This window comes from Ursus maritimus, unplaced genomic scaffold (genome assembly GCF_017311325.1).
Source record: "Ursus maritimus isolate PB19 unplaced genomic scaffold, ASM1731132v1 scaffold_15, whole genome shotgun sequence".
NCBI lineage: Eukaryota > Metazoa > Chordata > Mammalia > Carnivora > Ursidae > Ursus > Ursus maritimus.
In genome coordinates this window covers 62,317,379-62,337,701 of record NW_024423897.1, presented here as the reverse complement: position 1 = coordinate 62,337,701, position 20,323 = coordinate 62,317,379, and the positions used below count along the sequence as shown (strand labels likewise).

The window sequence follows — 20,323 nt, the reverse complement described above, 5'->3', positions numbered from 1 at the left end:
GACTTGGCTGATGTGGTCCATGAGCGCATGACGAACGTAATTTCCTCATGTTGTGAAATAAAACGTCTTGGCATATGGAAGATCTGTTTAGCTAAATGATCTGAGGATTTGCTAATGACCAATGCGGGTAGTTACAAAATTATGGGTAGAAGATGTGCTTAAAGTTCAAGCTAGACCAGTGGATTTTAACACAACACACAAAATCTATTGATAGGGTTTCAGAGTTCATTTTATGACTAAGCTTTAGGAGCCTCTACCTTGGTGAGTTTTGGTGTGATATCGGAGAATAACCCACATGATCTGAGAGTACTATTAGAATACACCTTTCTCCTCCAGCTGCGTCTCTGTGTGGGGCTTGATTTTCCTCGTCCTTCAGCCAAAGCGGCGAATCTGCACTGATGGAGCGCGGCCGCAGGCGTGAGCGCTCAGCTGTCTGCTACCGAGCCAGGCACGCGAGAGATGCGAAAACGGTAAAACAATGCCACTCTTTCCACTATTTTTCTTGAAACATAATTTTAATAGAAAGTATGCCACTTATGTTAACATGTGATGGATTTATTTTTATTTTTAAATGAATTGACCCATATTTTTATGTGGCCTGCCCTAACTTCCAATACTGCGAACAGCCACGGATATAAGCCAGAAAGGAAAGCGTGTTGGCGTCCTCCATGATGGGTCCTGGGAACAAGGTGTTGGGGCCGTGGCTGTGAGGGCTGCCTTCCTCTCCCTGAGTTTCTGCCTTGTCGGTCTCTGGATGAGGGAGCACCTGTGCGTGCCGGGAGCGGCGCCTGGCCACTGCGCGGAAGACAGGTGTGCTCCCTAGGGAGGCGAGAGTGCTCCTCACGGAAATGCCAGTGCCGGCCGCTGGGCTCAGGGTGACGGTGGGACTTCAGCACATTCAGTATGAAACACCTTGCTTGACAGCGGACACAAGAGCACGTTGAGGAAAAGGGACCCCTCCTCCCCGCCATGTGTTCAGCAGCGGGGGGGGCTGCCGAGCCCCGAGATTCTCCGATGAGCTCCGGAGTTTGCACAAACACCCCCAACGTTGTGCTTCTCTAGTCAACAATTAGCGATGCATTAATTTATTTAGCGTAAATGTTATTAAAATAAAGGTTATGATTTATTTCCCCAAAAGCATTTTGGCCGTGACCGCATGGGTCCGAGTCACCATGCCTGTGTCGGAGCACTCTACTTACCGTGGCGGTGGCTGCGTCCTGGGACGAGCGTGATGCAGAACTTAACAGGAAGAGCCGCTGAAGTGCGAGGTGAGGACCGTGAAGCGTGTTCTCCCGAGCAGGTGGGGACGTCGGCGTCGCTGCCCTGGGCTTCCCGGGTGCTGCTGGCGGGGTCCCTCCTCCCACAGAGAAGTGTCCTTCCCTGCAGGTGCTCGAGCTGGGCTGGCGTTCTCTGCAGCAAAGGGAAGAATCCTTCGAACAGGTGTGTCAGCTCTCTCTTCCCACCAGAGCCCCGCGTGACAAACAGCCGTACTCAGTGGCCTGGCGCAGGGAGTGGCTGATTTACTAGTGTGTGGCCCAGGCTGTGTCCCCGGGTCTTGGGAGCCCTGGCTGGCTGTTGGCCAGTGTAGGGTGGGCTCTGAGGGTGACCAGGCATGCGGCCCCATGCCTCATGTCTCCTGCTCCCAGGCTAGTCTGCCTGCATCAATGTCTGCTCCTTTCCTGATTAAAATTCTCCTGTAATCAGCAGGTTAGCCACCGATCAGCAGCAGGAGGCCATAATCTAAACACTATTCTAAGGTGGCATCCCAGTCATGGCCCAAAGAAGAAGCCAGCCCACCCTGATTTTCCAGAGGGAGAAGTGCACACCAGGGCCTCCGATCACCCAGCTCATGGGTCCACCGTGGGGATGGGTGTGCACAGCCCAGCCCCGCCCACCACCGTGGACTCTGGGAGAAGCTGGAGCCTGGAGGAAGAGGTGCCAGGCAGAGGAGTGGGGACCGTGCTGCTTCTCCAGCGGGAGGGCCCCACTCTGGGCCTGAGGGGCCGACCGGCCGGTGAGCTGATGGGGAGCCGGGTCCCCGGGGCTGAGGCCCCCACCTGTGGGGCTCAGAGCACCGTCCCCTGTCCCATGCTGTCAGCCTGCTTCTTCCCCGCCCCCGTGCCCTTTTCACTGTGGCCGGTGTTCAGGGGCCGACGGAGGGGCCGCGTGGACACCACGGAGCAGCAGCGGAACCAGGGCATTCGCTCAACATGAAGCATGGCCTTTCCTGCCACCTCCGCCTGCTCCGGAGCCACGTGCCCCATGACACCAGCTCGCCGCTGACGCCCACCCCCGCCCCACCTCTCGGGCCACCTGCTCTTCTTCTGCCCTCAGCTTTTACTTGGGAGCAGTGAACTTTCTGGCATGCAGTCCTGGACATCCGGCGTCCACCTGGTGAGAGGCTCCTTCCTCCCACGGCACGAGCGGTGGCTGCGGTGGGCAGGGGCCGCTGGTCTCAATCACTCTGGGCCTCTCCCCCGGGCGGCGGCGGGAGGCGCTTTATTACCCTCAGGGATATTGCTGATGCTTCTGCTAATTGAGTTTTATCCTCACCACCGGGTCTGCCTCTTGCCTTTGCATACGCATCTGCATACTCAGAGTGAGTTATGGCGGCTTGGCTAATAAACGGAGCTTGTTTTGTGGCTAGAATGGCCATCGTGTGCCCTGGAGGCTGCCGGGCCGCGAGGGGGTGATTCCAGACCTTTGCTGGCGTCAGGAGTTTGCACTCCATGCGGACACTCTAATAGGGAAAGTTTCCAAGCAGGAAAAGATGCAGCTGAGGCATTAGCCGTGCTGTCCAGTGACTTCACGTGACACCCACACAAAAAACTCACTTCTAGTGCAGCTGAAAATTGCAGAAAAGCGTCTCTCCCAGGCCCCATGGCCATGGCCATACGGCCCCGCGCTGCTCTGCACAGGGCTGGGGGCTGGACAGTTGTCAGAGACCCTTGTGTGTTTATGTTTCAGATGCACTGGAGGTCTGTCTCTGGAGCGTCAGGAGGCCCCATGCCCCCTCTCAGCTCGGCCTGCGCCCTGCTGGTGACACCCGTCTCCTTTGTGCAGCACGTGTGGGGAGGGAGGCGGCCCTCTGAGGGTCACAGGCAGGCTGCCTCAGGCATGCAGCCTGGCCGTGGGCACTCCGGCCCTGACCTCTGCCCCGGCTCACCTGTGGGCCCTCTGCTCCCCACCCAGGGCTGACGCCCAGGCCGGCTGGTCCTGCCCTGGCCCCCGTAGGGGTGGTACTCCATACCCAGAGCATGTGGAATGGGGGCTCACCCACTGAACCCTGCAGCCCCTCCTGGTTTCTGGGTTCTGCTCCTGCTCTGCAAGGAGCCCTCCCTGCCCGCCATCCCCAAACAGGGAGGAAGAAGGTGTAGGGCAGCTAGAAGGGCCCCGAGCTGGAGCAGGCATCTGGGAACCTGAGGCAGGGAACAGGAGACTCGGAGGCAGGTGGTGGGGCCGGCCTCGGCTCTCAGCCCGGCCCACAGCCCCCACCCTGTCCACACCTCCACACTGGTCGCCATGGTTCCCACTCCACACACAGAGCGCCGCTTTCCTTCCCCCGGCGGCTGGCAGGTGCTTGCCGTCATCTACGTCACCAGTATTTGGGACTGTCACCGGAGGGCCATCTGGCTGCGGGTCCCTGTCCTGATGGTGCGGGGTCCCAGACACCGACTTGTCCTGCAGCCATCAGAGGGGTGGGAACGAACGGCGTCCTGACTGAGGGGGCGACGGGCCTCCGAGCCGGACGGATACCCACTCACAGCGGGAGACGCGCAATCACACGCTCACAAAAGGTCACATTTGCAATAAGTAAAAAGGAAATGTAGGTAATTGGTTCTGGAGCCCGTGAATACCTCTGCCGGCCTGAGAGGCAATCTGACGGACTTGAAACCTTTTTGTTCAGGTAATTAAAAATAAGATTTCATTATATCATTAAAAATGAGGGCCAGCGAGCTGTTTCCTCGGATGCTATAATGTTATCAGAAGAGGGAACTAAATCCAGCCAGGCACCCCACACACGCACGGGTGCCCGGGCCCCAGGCTGGGGTGGAGGGGTCGGACTGCACAGTGAGATCTGGGGAGAGCAGCCGAGACGATTCGCAGGACAAATGGGAGGGGAATGAGGAAGGCCTCCCGCGGTCCCACCGCCTTCTCCAGACAAAGGCGCTGCGGCGGCTTCCCCGACCGGTGACCCGCTGGAAACAACTGAAATGGGACAGGTGCACATTCTTCAGGGAGGCGAGGCCTGACACAGGGTCCCGGCAGCCCATCAGGAGCCCGGCCTCGGGTCATAAGAGGCCCTGGACATCCTGCTCCACGTGTTTCAAACTAAATCTGTCTGGATGTAAACCCGTGGCCACTTATCCACGGGGGGCATTGGCGTGCAGCGCTGTTCCCAGCGGAACTGGTGGAATGGAGCGCGCGGGCCCCGGGCGCACACGCAAACCCCTGATGCCAAGAAAGCGTAGCTGGGCCGTCCTGCGGCTGCTGAGGGTTTCGGGTCTCCCCTCGGGCTTTCCTCTCACACGGGCCTTTCCTCTCCGGTTTGTAGGAAGGGTTTGGGGCAGTGACCTAAATAATTTCTCGGACGGGAAAGGCGTGATCTCGTCGTTTGTGGCGAACGAGGCGTGGAGTCCTGCCCGCTGGCGGAGGCCCGGTCCCACGTGGGGTTCCCGCATCTGGGGGAGCCGCCGGCTTCTGAGGGCACCTGTCAGCGTGCAGGGGGCCGGCAGGCGGTCCCGTGTGCGCCACTGGCACAGTAACAAGCTGTTTTCAGACGGTGACTTATTTTTAAAGGCTTGGGTGTTCTCCGGCGGCTAATTAGTCCAGACGCCCATTCTTTGTGTTTCCAAACGAAATAGATTTTGAGGAGGATTTTCGCTCACCTGGGGGTCTGGGTCTGGGTCTGAAGAACTCCGCGGTCCATGAAGTCGTTTGTTATTTTGTTGTGACCGTGCACACGCTGGAAGGGTGAGAGAAAGGTCAGCAATAACTCTGTTGTTGCATTTTCGCCTGGAAAGAATGTAATATTGATCGATAAGAAAATGGGAGAGCACAACTATTAGGGCCTTACTTGACCTTCTCCGACCTTCACCCACCATGTTGATTTTGTTCTTAAATGTTATGTCTCCCGTTCAAAGGTTTGTCCTGTTTGGTCTCCTATTTAATTAATACATGATCTTCTTCACTCTCTCTAATGTTGCAACAAGACATTTCCTTGATGTCCTTGTAGAACCACTGTCCTCGCTCCATATTCTCTCTGCCACTCTGACTGGTTCACCAGCGACTGGTTTGCCTGGAGCCGCCATTTCATGCCTCTGTCTTCCTGCAGGTCCTGGGAACAAGTCGCTGTTGCCCACGAGAGAGCCCTGTGTGGACAGGCGCTCCACCAGGAGGCTGACCCACGTGTGTGCGTGTGTCTGCGTGTGTGTTTCTGCATGTGTGTGCTTGCGTCTGTGTCTGCATGTGCCTGCGTGTGCGTGTGTCTGCATGTGTCTGTGTGCGTGTGTCTGCATGCGTGTCTACATGTGTGTGCGTGCATCTGCGTGTGTCTACATGTGTGTGCTTGCGTCTGTGTCTGCATGTGCCTCTGTGTGCGTGTGTCCACATGTGTCTGTGTGCGTGTGTCTGCGTGCGTGTCTACATGTGTGTGCATGTGTCTGTGTGTGCATCTACATGTGTGTGCTTGCGTCTGTGTCTGCATGTGCCTCTGTGTGCGTGTGTCCACATGTGTCTGTGTGCGTGTGTCTGCGTGCGTGTCTACATGTGTGTGCATGTGTCTGTGTGTGCGTCTACATGTGTGTGCTTGCGTCTGTGTCTGCATGTGCCTGTGTGTGCGTGTGTCCGCGTGTGTCTACGTGTGTCTACATGTGTGTGCTTGTGTCTGTGTGTGCATGTGTCTCTGTGTCTGCATGTGTCTGTGTGCGTGCGTCTGCGTGTCTACATGTGCTTGTGTCTGTGTCTGCATGTGCCTGTGTGTGCGTGTGTCCACATGCGTCTGTGTGCATCTGTCTGTGTGTGTCTACATGCATGTGCTTGTATCTGTGCGCATGTGTCTCTGTGTGTGCATGTGTGTGCACATGTGTGTGGGTGCCTTGTGTGCCCACATGTATGTGCATATGCACATGTGTCTGCATGTGTGCATGTGTCCGTGTGTGCATGTGCCTGCATGTGTGTGTCTACGTGTGTGTGCATGTGCTTGTGTCTGTGTGCACATGTCTGCGTGCATGTGCATGCATGTGTCTGTGTTTGCCTATGTGTGTGTGTCTCTAAGTGTGCATGTGTGTGTGCATGTGCACACGTGTTTGCACATGCATGTGTGTGTGTGTGTGTGTGCATGCCAGGAGGTGAGCCTCACGGGAGAGCCCAGTGGCCTCCTCTGAGGGCAAGTGGGACAGGAGTGTCACCTGCTGGGAGGCTAGAGTGCAGGACCATCCAGGAGGACGGAGGTGTGCCAGCGGTGGGCCTTGCAGAGAGGGGAGCGGGACCAGAAGATGGGCTCAGCTCAGGGCTCAAGGGCTGGTCCACACGGCCAACAAGCTGGTCGCACCTGTACTGTGTTGAATAGTGTCCCCCGGAATTCCTGCACACCCGGAACCGGTGGGTGTGACCTTATTTAGAAATGGCACCTTTGCAGATACGGCGGAGTTAAGATGAGGTCACGCGGCTTAAATCCATATGACTGGTATTCTCATGAGAGGGAGGCACAGACGGGGGGAGGGTTGGAGTGAGGCATCTGCAGCCCCTGCGGCAGGCAGAGGCCAAGTTGGGTGGGCCCCCAGAGCCTGCAGCAGGAACCGCCTCTGCGGGCACCTCGATCTTGGGCGTCGGACCGCTGCCCCCTGTGAAACAACATGCTTCTGTCTGTGGGAAGGGAAGCAGGACCCAATGAGCAGAGGGCGTCCCTGGCTTGCCTCCCATGCACGGTGCTATGAGCTCCTGGGGGTCACTGGTCCCACACAGGAGCTGGGGGTCGGGCCCATCACTGGGGTCACTGGGCCGTGCGTGTGCTCCAGGCCCCACTAGGCGGCTGGCGTGGGCCCTTCCACGCTGGCATCCCCGAATGCCAGGCAGTGCCGGGTTCAGGGCTGGAGTTCCAGGAGGAGCCGTGTGGGCCCCGGAGAGTGCCACCCCGCTGTGGGACAGTCCCTCCCCACAGAGGCTGGGGGCATCTAATGGGTCGTTGGCCATTCCCAGGGAGGCCACTGCCTTGTGCTGCTGCTTCTGCAAGATTCAAGACTGGTGCTGAGTGTGGGTTAATGATGCAGGGGGCTCTCTGGGCAGGAGTAGGACAGGAGAGGCCCAGGGACCCCGGGACCCTTCCCCTCCCCACCAATTCTGCTCTCCTTCAGGGGCCCCTCCACGTTCTGTCCCTTCTCAGGGGAAGGGGGGGAAGAAGGACGATGATAAGGCCTCTCGGGGATGGGGTTATCTGGCTGACCTTTGGAGAGGCTGAAAGGGGAGTGTTGTCACCCAGAGGGCACGGAGGGGTTGCTGGGCGGGGACAGCCACCAGCTGCCAGTAAGGTCAGAGGCAGGCCCACACAAACAGCCCAACGGCCTGACCCACTGTCAGCGCCGTCAGCGCCACCGTGGCTCCCAGACGCCGACATGCCTGCCGGCATGCATGAGTGCGCACGTGAGCCCCCTGGAAGGGGCCCGGGGGGGTGGGGGAGGCCAGGAGGGAGGGGCCCATGGGTGGCCTGGCAGGCCCTATGGGGAGGAGGTAATAAGCAGTTTATTGGGACGTGGCCTTGAGAATAATGACCCAGCTGGGAGTTGCCCATAGGCTTCTCCTTAGGTTTGGTCAAATCCCAGGACACCCGGAAGGGAATATTCGTAGAGGCTGCTGCTTTGTTTAGAGAAAGTAGGCCTTTGGCTCTGTGGGTTCTGCATTCATTCGTAAATCAACAGCCTCCTGCATATGAAAGACTGCAGAGTCATCTCCATTTATTCGCACCAAACACAGCCTTTCCAGTCCTGGACGCCTGAGGGGGGGCGGTTCATGGGATGGGGAGAGGAGAATCGAGAAACAGGTTTTTCCCAAATAATCACTGCTTTCCAATTCCCTGGGATTGGTTTCAGAGAGGACCGTCCACAGATTCATGTTCTCACTTACTGGAGCATGGGGGGGGGGCGCCCCTGCCCAGAGTGCGGGACAGCCCCAAAGCTCCCGCGTGCGCGGTCTTCAGTCCACACAGGCGCGTGGCCCACAGGAGCGATCCCTGAACACCACTCCATGGTGACAATGCCCGGATGTCCCTCTTTGGAAGTACGACCGTTTCTACATTGTTATAAAGACACCTTGATTGTGTGTTTTATAAGGTACATTTTATTAATCATACGTTACACATGTGTCACCAAAGAGAAAGTAACTTTTCAGGGCAGAAGAGGTGTGAGTTACAATCTTTTAAAGAGTTTTCTAGATTATAAATTTCATTCTACCATAAAAACTGGTCAAAACAAGGCAGGCACCGTGGCAGTTCCCCGTGGCCCGAACACACCGTGGAAACATGGGCAGTGTGTGGTGCGCACGGTGCCTTCTCCCACGTGGCCCGCGTGCGCCACGTCAGTGCCCCTGGGAGAGCGGTAGGGGTTTTCTCAGCTCAAATAAGACCAATGCCACAGACACCGCAGCACACTGCCCTGTGTCTGGCTTCTTCACAGTCATCCCAGATCTGAACCAACCGGGACTTTCCATACACAGAAACCCCTCCTTTCTGACCAAGCCTTCTGCGGGGTGCCTGCCACAGCGCCTGCCACAGCACAGCAGGAAGGTGATTCAGGACAAGCTTCCGTGCTCTGAAATCAGGGCCTTGAGGGCTCCTGTCCGCGACAGTGGGGTTTCTCCTTAGAGGTGGGGGGCGGGGGCTGGTCCCCGCTGAGGCCAGGAGCCCAATGATGGATGCACGTTCGTGTTGTCCCCCAAACCTAGCGGCTTTGTCTTCCCACACCAGTTATGAAATAGAGTGAGTCTTCAGGAAGAGGGACAGTCAGGCCCTCTGTGTTCCCGGGGTTTCCGTGTTTCCGCTTGGGCCCCAGGTGAGCGGCCGACTGGCCTTGGTGACCCACACCTTCTCCTCGGCTCAGCAGTGTCCTCGCAAAGACCCTGTTCTGTTTAATTTGGACAGAAGTGGGATGCGACTCAGGGTCCCAGCTGTGGGACAGCCTGAGTAGGGGTGCCCGGGGCTGTCCCCAGGGTGGGACGCCACGGTGCTGTCCACGGACAGTGCAGGGCACTGGATTGGTCCACATGACTATTCAGATGACACTTTTTTTTTTTTGTTTTCCCTGTGACTCATTTTAAGAAATGGGTCAGCGGGATAATCCGTGCCACGAGGCTGGGCTCGCGGGATTGGTGGGAAAGGAGCCTCCGACCCCTCCCCCTCAGGCCAGGTGCTGCCTCGTTGCCATTGCTGCTCCTGGAATAAACTTTTTGACGGGCTGAAGCGGCATCCGTTCAAATCCGTGAAATGAAACCAGGTGCAGCTCACCTCGCGGTGGGCGATTTCCCGGGTTTGTCACGGAGTAGGCCGGTCTGTTTCAAATGCCCGGACCGGAGGTCCCAGATGCTGGGGACAGAGGAGCCAACAGTTTGGGTCATCCACGTGCAGGAGAGCAGCAGCGGACCCTGCCATGGACTCTGCTCCAATAAGACCCACGCAGACAGCGTGTACCGGCCCGGCGGGTGGGGGGCTGTTAGACCGTCCCCAGGGACACGCTGTGCACCACTGTCGGGGCTCAGGGAGGCGTTCAAAGGGGACACAGCGTGTTTTCGTGGGGTTGGCAGAGTTCTTTTATTTTGGCCCTTGTTGTTGGTGGCTTACTCCTCCAAAGCGTGTGTCACTCCCACGCAATGTGGCAGAATGACCCAGGGCTTGTGGCACAGACTCTGAGGGGGTCCCGATGACCCTCCCCCATTCACACCTCTGTGCCGTTCCGTCCCCTCCGGGTGGGTGGGACCTGGGACAGAGTGTAACCACGGGATACAGCCAAGTCAGCACGTGTGCAATTACGTGCACGCGACGACACACCCACGAGCTCGCTGTGATCACGTGTGCGAGCCAGAGGCCGGGAGTTCCGGCTCCACAGCAGGCGTGTATTGGGTGCACACACGCTCCCACGTGCACACGCATGCTCTCACACTGTCACACGCACACTCGCGCACAGGCCTCCTGCACTGCCTCAAATCTCCGGACAACGTCTCGGATCCTTGTTCGTGGGGCTCTGGCTGTCCCTGTGTCTCCCAGGGCGGGATCTGAGGACAGGCTTCTGGCCCGTTCTGGAAGACGGTGCTCGGGAGCCAGAGGGGCCGGTCTGGGAAACGCAGACTGAGCTCTTATTTGCTTATGAAGAAACACGTGCAAATACAGTTACTTTCCACAGATGGTTTTCTCCGGGGTGGATGCAGGGTGAACGGTGGACTTCATCCAATGGTGTCTGCTCACACCACGCTGGCGTCTGGACACAGAAATCCTTTCCTGCCGGCGACTCCAGCCCTGTTACGGTGCTGCTGAACTGTGGGATGTGTTTGCACCCTGAGTGTGTGTGAGCCTGTGGGTGTGGCCACGTACGGCTGTGCACATGTGTGCGAGTGCATGCGTGTGCACGTGTGTGCATGTGTGCGCGTGGGCAGGGGCACGCCTGGGTGTGTATGTTCTGCATGTCACCGGCTGACCAGGTGTTTAACTCTTGGGCCCAGTTAAAATTGACGCTCTGTGGCCTTGGACAAAGGCCAGAGAGGATTTGAAGTGTGGACACCGTAGATGTGCTGGAATGTTCTGTCTCTGGCCTCCTCACTGGCAAGCATGCCCACATCATGCCCGGAGGTCTGGGTCCGGAGCCGGCAGCCCAGGGCCCCCTGAGGCCCCAGCTCTGTAGACGTGCTGGGGGGCAGCCAGTGGGAGCTGCCAGAGCGAGCCGCGGGCCCCTGGTTTTGTTCATTGTTCCGGTTGTTTCTGGAGCGGCTCCGTGCTCTGCTTGCCCACACGGAGGAGATTCAGCTCTTAGGCTGGTTTGTCAATTGATGAAGCAGCAGGGATCCCACGGTGCCCAGGGCAGCAGGTGACGCCTGATCCATTCCACCACCGTCCACGGCTCCTCCCTGACACCGTGGCTGCCACGTCTCGCTTCCCAAGCTGCCACCCAGAGCGGCCTGGCCTTCAGCCTCTTCCTGCGCCGTCCCAGCCTCACACGGGGCCCGGCACTGAGGGACTCGGGAAGGAAGACACGGTCATCAGCCCCAGGAGCGCACCTGGGTGGGCGAAAGGCCCCCGTTGCAGCCACACCCGGGCCAGAGCTGCCACAGTGAAGGGGGGTGAGGATGCAGGTGCGGAGGTCTTTCCCGCCTCATCTCTTCCCTTCCCTCCCCTGCCCGCCAGTCCCCCCACTCCCGTCGCCTCCCTTCCCCCCTTTGCAGTAGCCACGTGTTAGCGCAGTGAAGCAGACAAAGCCAGACCGCACAGCAGCCACGCTGGCCACGTGGTGCAGGCACAGAGCCAGGTAAGCAGAACACAGCTCCTCCTGTACCCACAGACGTGTTTGGGCGTCTTCTCCATGTGTGACACTGGCAGTCCTCTCCGTGTATGTGGCTGGGGAGAGACAAGTGTTCGTGGGGGACAGAGACGAGCCCAAGGCCATGAGACCTGGTCCTGACCCCACCACTGACAGGACCCCCGCTGTGGAGCTGCGGGGTGCCCATGTGACACGCAGAGCACACGCACTTTATTATTTACACGTGTCTGGCCTTTGTCTACAAAGGACCCTGGACAGCCGTACGTAACACCTGGGACATCACGCGCTGTGTTTATAAAATGAATGGATTGGGTCAGATCATCACCATCACAAGATAATCAAGTATTTACAGAGAGACTCACTGCATGGTTCCTTAGAGAGCTGCCCTACCATGCAGTGAGTGCACACACATGTGAGCGCACACACATGCATACACACGTGCACGTGTGAGCACACAAGCATACCCATGGAATGCACACACAGGAGCACACATACGTGTGAGCACACACATGCATACACACGTGCACATGTGAGCACACAAGCATACCCGTGGCACACACGTGAGCGCACATACGTGTGAGCACACACATGCATACACACGTGCACGTGTGAGCACACAAGCATACCCGTGGAATGCACACACAGGAGCACACATACGTGTGAGCACACACATGCATACACACGTGCACGTGTGAGCACACAAGCATACCCATGGAATGCACACACAGGAGCACACATACGTGTGAGCACACACATGCACACACACATGAACACATGTATACGTGCACAGCACCCACAGTTTCAGTGGCCTGGGTTTTCAACGCCTCGGGTCTCCTGGAACTTTCTGGAGCTGCGTGGAAGGTATGACATGACATTCTCAGGGAGCTCTGTCTGTCTGGACCTGCGTTTCACTCCTTGCTCACCCTCGGCCTCCGATGTGCGGGCAGTGACAGCTGGAAGGCCGGGAAGTGTCGGCGAGGTGCCCTTTCCTCACCTCTGCCTGTCACGTCGGACCCTCTGCCACTGTGGTATTTGGAAGCGCTCCCTGCTGCCATGGGCCCTGCTGCAGCATGTGAGCCAGCGGCTGCCAGATGACACCCGTCAGCTGGCCGGAGCGGGCGCCTGACCTTGCAGGCATGTGCTGGGGAGAATCCACAAGTGGGGGCAGGCACTCAGCGGCCATCTGGCACATTCCAGAGCCTCTGGTGACCTGGGGGATGACAGGCAGCCCCTCACCCCTTCTGAAGGCCGTCCCTCCCGCCAAGAGCAGGAGAACCGGGCCGAGCTGGCCTGGAATATTCATTCATCAGCCAGACTGGCTGGATCTTGGAAAAGCGCAACATTTTCCCTGCGTGCTTCTCAACTTGGGGGCAGGAATGTGAGGCGGGAGGCCAGCCCGTCTGGGCCTGCCAGCCTCCCCCTCCTGTGCACCTGGCTCGGGTCCTCTGGGGACTTCTTGGGGCCCTACCGGCCTGAGAACTTAACTCTTCACAGCCTGCCCGCGGCCCTGAGGTCGGTCCCAGCTGGGACTTGCTGGGAAGAAGCGGCAGGAAGGTGCGGCCATCTGCCCGCAGGCTTTGCCGCACACAGGGGCGTCTGGGACGCTCGCTATCTCGGTCCCGTGTGCCTTAGCTTTCTATGCAACAGGCATACTTCCTCCTTATAGTAACAAAACAGTAAAACCCTGAAAAAGAATGAAAAATAAGTTTAAGGTAGTTTCATCACAGGAAGAACGAGGTAATGGGTTCATCAGGCGGCTTGACTACCGTATTCTCGCTTTCTTATTTTTTCTTTTAAACCAGCAGACTTTATGTTTTTAAGAGCAGTTCTAGGTTCACGCGGACCTTGATGGGAAGCACCGAGCTCCCAAGTCTGCCTCCCGCGCTCTCCCCTCTCGCTGACTTGGAGCCCCGGTGGGGTGCACATGTCACCACGGGCGGTTCAGTCTTCGTGGCTCACTGTTGGTGGTGTTCCTTTCACAAGTGTGGACACGCGTCACACAGAAGTGCTCCGCTGCCCCACGTGTCCTCCGTGTTCCACCTGTCCGCCCCTCCCCACGGCCACCCCGGACACCGCCGGTCCTTTCACCGTCTGCATGGTTTTGTACTGGACACACACAGCGTGTGTCCTTCTCGTGGCATCTTTCACTTTGCAATGTGCACCTAAGTGTCCTCCACGTCCGGTATTTTCACTCCCGTCCCACGGGCTTCTCGTGGGTGACACAGGTTCTCCCCCAGGCCTGCCCATGGGCCTCGGTGATTCCTTGCACAGCACGTGCCCAAGGCAAGCCCCATATTTCCTCCTTCGCCTGGTGGGGCAGGGCGGCCTCTTCCGCTGGTTTAGCTGCTGGTTTTCTCAGGCCGTGAAATCTGTTACCCTCCTCTCCGCGCAGAGCTCCGGGGGCTCATGGCATGGGGGCGCTGGCACACTGAAGGTATCCAGGAACGAGCTGTCTCCGAGACTCAGGCTTGACCGCGCTCACCAAGGCTGGTGAGCCCTAGTGCTGCACAGGCGTGCACACGCACGGCCGCACGTGCACACACCCACGTGCACACACGTACCCGTGCTGTCACACGGCATCCAGACACCTGCAGAGATAAGGAGTGACCCAGCCGCCCGGGAGCCTGCAGGGTGGTGAGTGTGGAAGAAGGGCTCTCACCCGACAGCAGAGGGGGGTGTGTGCATTCGTTCTGTCTCCCTGCCCCGCCCTCACACGGCACGCATGAGGCCAAGAGAACTCTTCCTCCTCGTGGGGTCCCTGCTCCCGGGTCACTGTGGGGCTAGGAGGGCACGCTGTGCGGTTAGGAAGCAGCACAGGTGAGCCTGGGGGCCGGTCTATTACCTCGTCTCCCGGTCCCTCCCCTCCTCCCCCAGCTGAGTGGGAGGTTCGGGAACAGGCCTTCTGGCTCCTTCCAGAATCATCCGTTCCACTCACCTCACAGGTAAGTGGGAATCGTGGGCACCCCAGCCTTGGTGTGCGATGCTGATGGGTGACCATGGGGGTGACTCTTCTTTCTTGTTCTTGGTGGAAGCCAGTGGCCAGGCCCCACGGCAGGGCTTTGGCACCCACATGCCTGTGGTTGTCACGGGGCCCTTTGTTTCCCACCCATGGCCGCTTCAAGCCTGAATTCACGCCCGGCCAGAGGGTCAGGTGTAACTCCAGGTGGCTTCATCTCACGGATTCCAACATCCTCAAAGCCCTCCACGCAAAGCCCCGTGGACCTGGGCTCAACGAAAGCTGGCTCCTGTGCTCAAGAATCCAGAACACTGCAGAACGGGGCAGCCAGCCCAGAGCGACCGCCGGGGGCCGCTGCGGGCATGCGATCCAGAGTCGCAGAGAAAGCCACCTCGTGGCTGGAGGGCTGCCAGGGCCCGGGCCCCAGGTCGCGATGGTGCTGGAAGGGTCTGCGCTGGGCTTTATCTTCCAGCCCTGCCTGCAAGGGGTCTGCTCCCAGCTTTATCGTGGCCAGTGTGGGGGTGCTCATGCATCAGCCCTGACCCTCATCCATCTGCAGGCCCGGCTCCTGCTGGGCGGAGGCAGGTGGAGAAGAAAGGCGATGGAGTCAGTTTGTGGAGACCAAACTTCCAGCCTTTGATGGAGGCCCGTGAGGGGCCTGGGGTCTGGGATGCGGTTGCAGCCAGAGTGTTTACGTGCCCAGCCAAGAGCAGTGGGGAGGCTCTTCCCGCCCCGACAGCGTGGCGAGGTTGACGCATAGGCCAGGGTGTGGTGGGAACACACGCCGTGACCGCTGCCCAAGGCCCTGTCAGCCGGGTGACACCAGCTCTGCCTGAAGCCTGACTCGGGGGTGTCAGCTCCGCTGCATAGCAAACACCCCCAAATCTCAAAGAGCTCTGTCTCCCTACCCTTCCACCTTGGGGCGGGCTGGCCACTGCTCTGCCGCGCATCTCCCTTCATCTTGGCCACACGGACGGAGCAGCCCGTGGGACGAGCAGGAACGGGGGTCAGGGTGGAAGCTCGCAGGGGCCCTCACAGCTGCCATCCCACATGGCTCACGGGGCATCTGCCCACATCCCGTTGCTGAGGCAGGTCACGTGGCGGAGCCCTGAGTCTGGGAGGCAGGGATTCATGTTCCCCCACAGACGACGTGGCAAGTCACGGGGAACGCACTTCGTTCGTGAAGAAGAATGTCGTGGTGGGCCGGGCTCTCCTAAAACACACTCCTAGTGCCCTCGCAGCATCGGAGCGAGGGCTCAGGGGGCACTTCGAGGAAAGTGCTCGCCATGTGCCCGTCACGCCTGGCAGAGTAGGGCTGCATGGACAGGGGGCCACGTGAGGGGCCGTGGACAGGCGGCCACAGGAAGGAGCTTCATGTGGCATCTTCATGGGCTGGAGAGGCCCACTCACATCACACGCCGGGCCCTCGAGAATGCCGAGGGTGGGGCCTGCGGCTGCTGGGTCTCCTGCAGGGCCCGGTGGGCGGGCAGCCTCGCAAACCCAACCGGCCTCCCGCTGGCTTGCACGCAGAGCCAGAATCTTCTGTACACGGCCGGCCCAGAGGCAGGGGCTGCTCAGGCCTTGCCCGCCACCGGTCTGCCCTGACACAACGGTGTTGGACGCACCTGTTTGCACCGAGATGCAGGGGATTGGAAATCTGTCCTTCAGAGAACGTACAGCCGGAGAACCACCCAGGCGTCTCCCCTGCCAAGGGACCTTCGTGACCACGAGCGGCACTGCGGCCCCTCCAGCCCGAGCTCCCAATGCTGCTCGCTGGGCCTGGAGACACTCCCAATGGGCCCAGCACAGTGTCCTCCTACAGATTCTTCGCTGCCCTTTTCCTCGTGGAAGAACGAGCCCGAGGCCGTGGCACAGACAGAGGGCAAGCCGCACGCCCCTCCCGTGCAGAGTCCCACAGCAGTGTGTGGGCTGACCGGCCTGGGGTGGTGGGCCCTGCGGCGGGGACCGTCCATCAGGACTCCACAGTGGTAGAGGCTGACCAGAGGGACACGGATGGACACATGTGCACTTCTCGCCCCAGCGGCAGCACTGCCTGTGACCTGTCCTGTGACCCGTGGGAGGCAGCTGACTGTTGACCTTGGGCACGCTCCCGTGGGGCCCCTCCTCCGGGCGGCTGCACCAGGTCCCCGATGTGGGCGGTCCCGTGCACAGTGCGCTCAGACCCTGGGCGGGAGGCCCTTGTCCCGGAGCCCGTAAATCACGGCCCCGTGAGCCCTGCCAGCCCGGACTCACGGCCACCGTGTCGCTAAGTGTCCTGACTATTACTGTGGAGCAAATGAACGGCTGTTTCCCTTTGCAGATTACCTGTAATTGTGCCCGCACTGTGTCAACTTCAAGCTTAATTGCTGTGTGGGCTGCGAGGCATGCATTATGGCACGTGTAATTTATTTATGCAATAAAATTCACCGTTAACTGAGAGAGGAAAAATAAAGAGAAAAATAATATGTTTCACAAGATAATTACATAATAAAGTTTGAATTGGGGATGTCACGGGGACCACAAACTTGCTCCGGACCAGGGAGAAGGGGAGGCAGCGCCATCGCTTTCCCCCCGGCTGGACGCGCGGGAGGGCACGGCGGACACGCGGGCTGGTTCTGGGAGGCCGAGGCCGCACCCAGGCTAGGACAGGTGCTCAGGCCAGGGAGGCCAACGGCAGATGGAGAGGAAGGACCCCTTACGATGAACTCCACTTCCTTATGTGAAAACGAATCTTCGTGAAAACAGCTTACTGGGGAGCGCGGTTTTCACTCAGAGACCCAGAACTTCTAATGTTCTGTGGCCATGCTGGTCTGACCGTGCCCCTCACAGTAAGATGTTACACAGCAGCCATCGGCTTCCACGTGACATTTCCAGCAAGGAGAGGCTCTCCGTGTTCACGCATAGTCTGTAGGATTCCTGGAAGGACAGCACCCAGGGCACTGCTCCTGCGACCCAGACGTAGGGACGACAGCAGGTTCAGGAACACCCGTCCTGCAGGTCAGCTGGGCCCCTTATGACTGGAGAAGGAGCACGTTGCCAGGAAGGACTCATGGGCTGTGGAACTTGAAAGGGACATTTGGAGGTATGCTATCCAGGGCTTGGTGGCCAGGGAGGTGGCCATGGGCCACGGCAGGGACAGGGTGGGAGAGGCCTCTGGGGACAAGGCCCCCATGCACTGGGGGATGGGAGAATGCCCAGAGTAGCCCGGGACTCCAGGGATGACCAGATGACAAGGAGGTCACCAACTCAATGGGCTTGGTGGCTTACAGCCCAGGTCAGGTCCAGCCAGCTGGACACCTTCATCCTCAGGCTTGCGGCTGTCACTGTGGGGGGATTTGGGACCTTAGCTCCCAGGGCCCCGAGAAGGGGAAGAGTTTAGATCCCCTAGGGGGACAGCCCATGGGGAGAGGTCCTATGGCCCCAGGAGTTCTCTGAGAGCCCTTGGAGCTGCCCAGCCCTGACTGGGGTGCTGTTCTGGGTGCCTGGGAGGATGGCTTGGTTTTATTCTTCCTGAGAAGCTACTTGGACCCGGGAAGACCTGCCCTTCTCTCCCTCATGTAGGCCTGAACTTCCCAGGCTAAATCTAGCCTAACGTTCCCTGAGCAGATCTAAGCACCATCTTGGCCTTTACGGAGACACATCTGTCCCAGGGAAACAACAGCAAGAGTAAAGTAGAGCAAAATAGAAAGGAAACCATCAGCAACGTGACAAGGCAACCTCCCGAACGGGGAAAGCTATCTGCAAAGCGTATATATGAGAGGGGGTTAATATCCAAAATATGTAAAGGACTTATACACCAAAAAACCAAATAATCTGATTAAAATATCAGCAGAGGACCTGAACAGACATTTTTCCAAAAAAGACACACGGACGGCCAACAGACACATGAGAAGACGCTCCACATCGCTCAGCCTCAGGGAGATGCAGATCAGAACCACAGCGGGAGCCCACCGCACACCCGTCTGGACGGCTGAAGTTAACAAGGCAGGAAACGACAGACGTTGGCGAGGACGCGGAGAAAGGGGAGCCCTCGTGCACTGTTGGGAATGCAGACTGTGCAGCCACTCTGGGGAACAGTACGGAGGGTCCTCGAGATGTTGAAAATAGAGCTGCCCACACTACTGGGTATCTACCCTCCGAAATATAAAAACACTAACTTGAGAAGACACGTGCAGCCTGATGTTAACAGCAGCATTTTCAGCAGCGGTCAAATTACAGAAGCAGCCTGGTGTCCGTGGACAGAAGAATGGGTCAAGGAGACGCGGTCTATGTACACGACGGGGTGTGACTCGGCCGTCAGAGAGGGCGAAATCCTGCTGTCTGCCACGACGTGGATGGACTGGAGGCTGCGATGCTGAGTGGGATACGTCAGAGAAGGACACGTGCCGTCGGTCTGCCTCACGTGCGGGACGTGAGAACCGGTGAGCAAACACACAGGAAGCAGACACAGACCCGTAACACAGAGAGCAGCTTGGCGGTCGGCAGGGGAGGGCAGCGGGTCCGGCCTCCAGCGGTGGGTGAGTCAGTCGTGACAGGAGCTCCCCGTGCGGGGAGCGCGCGTGACGCCCAGAGACGTCGAATCGCTGTGCTAGACACCCGACACTGAGGTGAGCTTGTCTGTATAGTGCCAGCTGTATTTCAGTGAAAGAACAAATACTGTAGTTACGAAATTTTTGAGCCATAAATAAATAATGCAGATTTTTTTATGTCTGCGTCAGTGTATCCTCATTAGATTAATTTTTTAAAAAGCCCGAAACAAAGCAAGGATGCGTCCGTCCCATCAGGGGCCCGACCCGTCAGCTCCTCGTCCGTCCAGCCCTGCACTCCAGCTGGCAGGACTCACGGTATTCGCGGTCTCCCAGCCTGAGGTCGTAGCGACGTACAGACATGTCCCGCCAGCGCTTGCATGAGGGTAAGCGGAGGCCAGCAGCGCCCGCTCTGCGGCTGGGGGAGGGGGAAAAGTAGGGTCCAGCGCTCAGCTTAGAGGAATTTCTGGGGACTGTGTTGAGAGGGAAGCAGTGTCCACCTCGGCTTCCCCCGTACAGACTGTTTCCATGTTGCAGTCGGGCAGGTGGACAGAAAGCCGGCACTTCCTGCAGGACTTTCAGGTGCCCCAAACCGACCGGGGCCGCGTGCTCACTTGGCGCTCCCTCGGGTGCAGGAGATCACGCTGATTTTGCCCTGGGCCTGCTCCATCCTGTGGGGCAGGCCCAGTGTGGTCACCTTGCCACGGGACCAGGACGAGGCCGGATGGCGGGCTGGGCACCGTCCACAGCACCCCATGGAGCAGCCGTCCGTTATCTGCCTCCCGTGTGTGTCCGCAGCCGCAGCCCTCCCCTCCTGCTCTCTGAAACCCCTTCCTTCCTTCCACGGGGAGCTTGTCAGCAGGAGCATTTGGTGACTGTCCTGCCACCTGGCGCCAGGGCCCCCACCCAGGGACGGCCACAGCCGGTCCGAAGTCAGAATCCCATCCGACGGCCTGTCCCTGTGCACCAAGCACCACAGTCAGAGGCCGGCTCCCAGGCCCACGCCCGCGGGGGGTGGGGGGCGGCAGGGGTGCAGGCCACGGCGTGTGGTACCGCAGACGCATCGCTGCCGCCCGGGAGCTCGGAGGTCGGGTGGCCCTCCGGCACGGAGGCTCCTCCACACGGAGCACGCCGGGGATGTGGGCCGAGTCCAGGAAGAGAGCGTCTCCTTGGGGAGGCAGCTCTGTCCGGCCAAGAACCATTCCCAAGCCGAGGGGACGCCTGAGGGCGGCCCAGCCAGCAGCCGGAGGGAGTCAGCGCTGCCGCTGTTCCCACGCGTGGTGACGCCGGACCAGGTCCCTTCGGAAAGGACTCCCCCCCCCCCC

General features: G+C 59.1%; 1 long non-coding RNA gene across 1 annotated transcript; it reads left to right on the top strand.

Annotated features, from left to right (window-relative positions):
- The first annotated feature begins 1,139 nt into the window (after positions 1–1,139).
- On the top strand, positions 1,140–2,520 carry LOC103679233. The gene is made up of 3 exons (XR_572880.2): positions 1,140–1,268; positions 1,387–1,440; positions 1,708–2,520. It is a non-coding gene; the product is annotated as an uncharacterized LOC103679233 (long non-coding RNA).
- Positions 2,521–20,323: the final 17,803 nt, after the last annotated feature.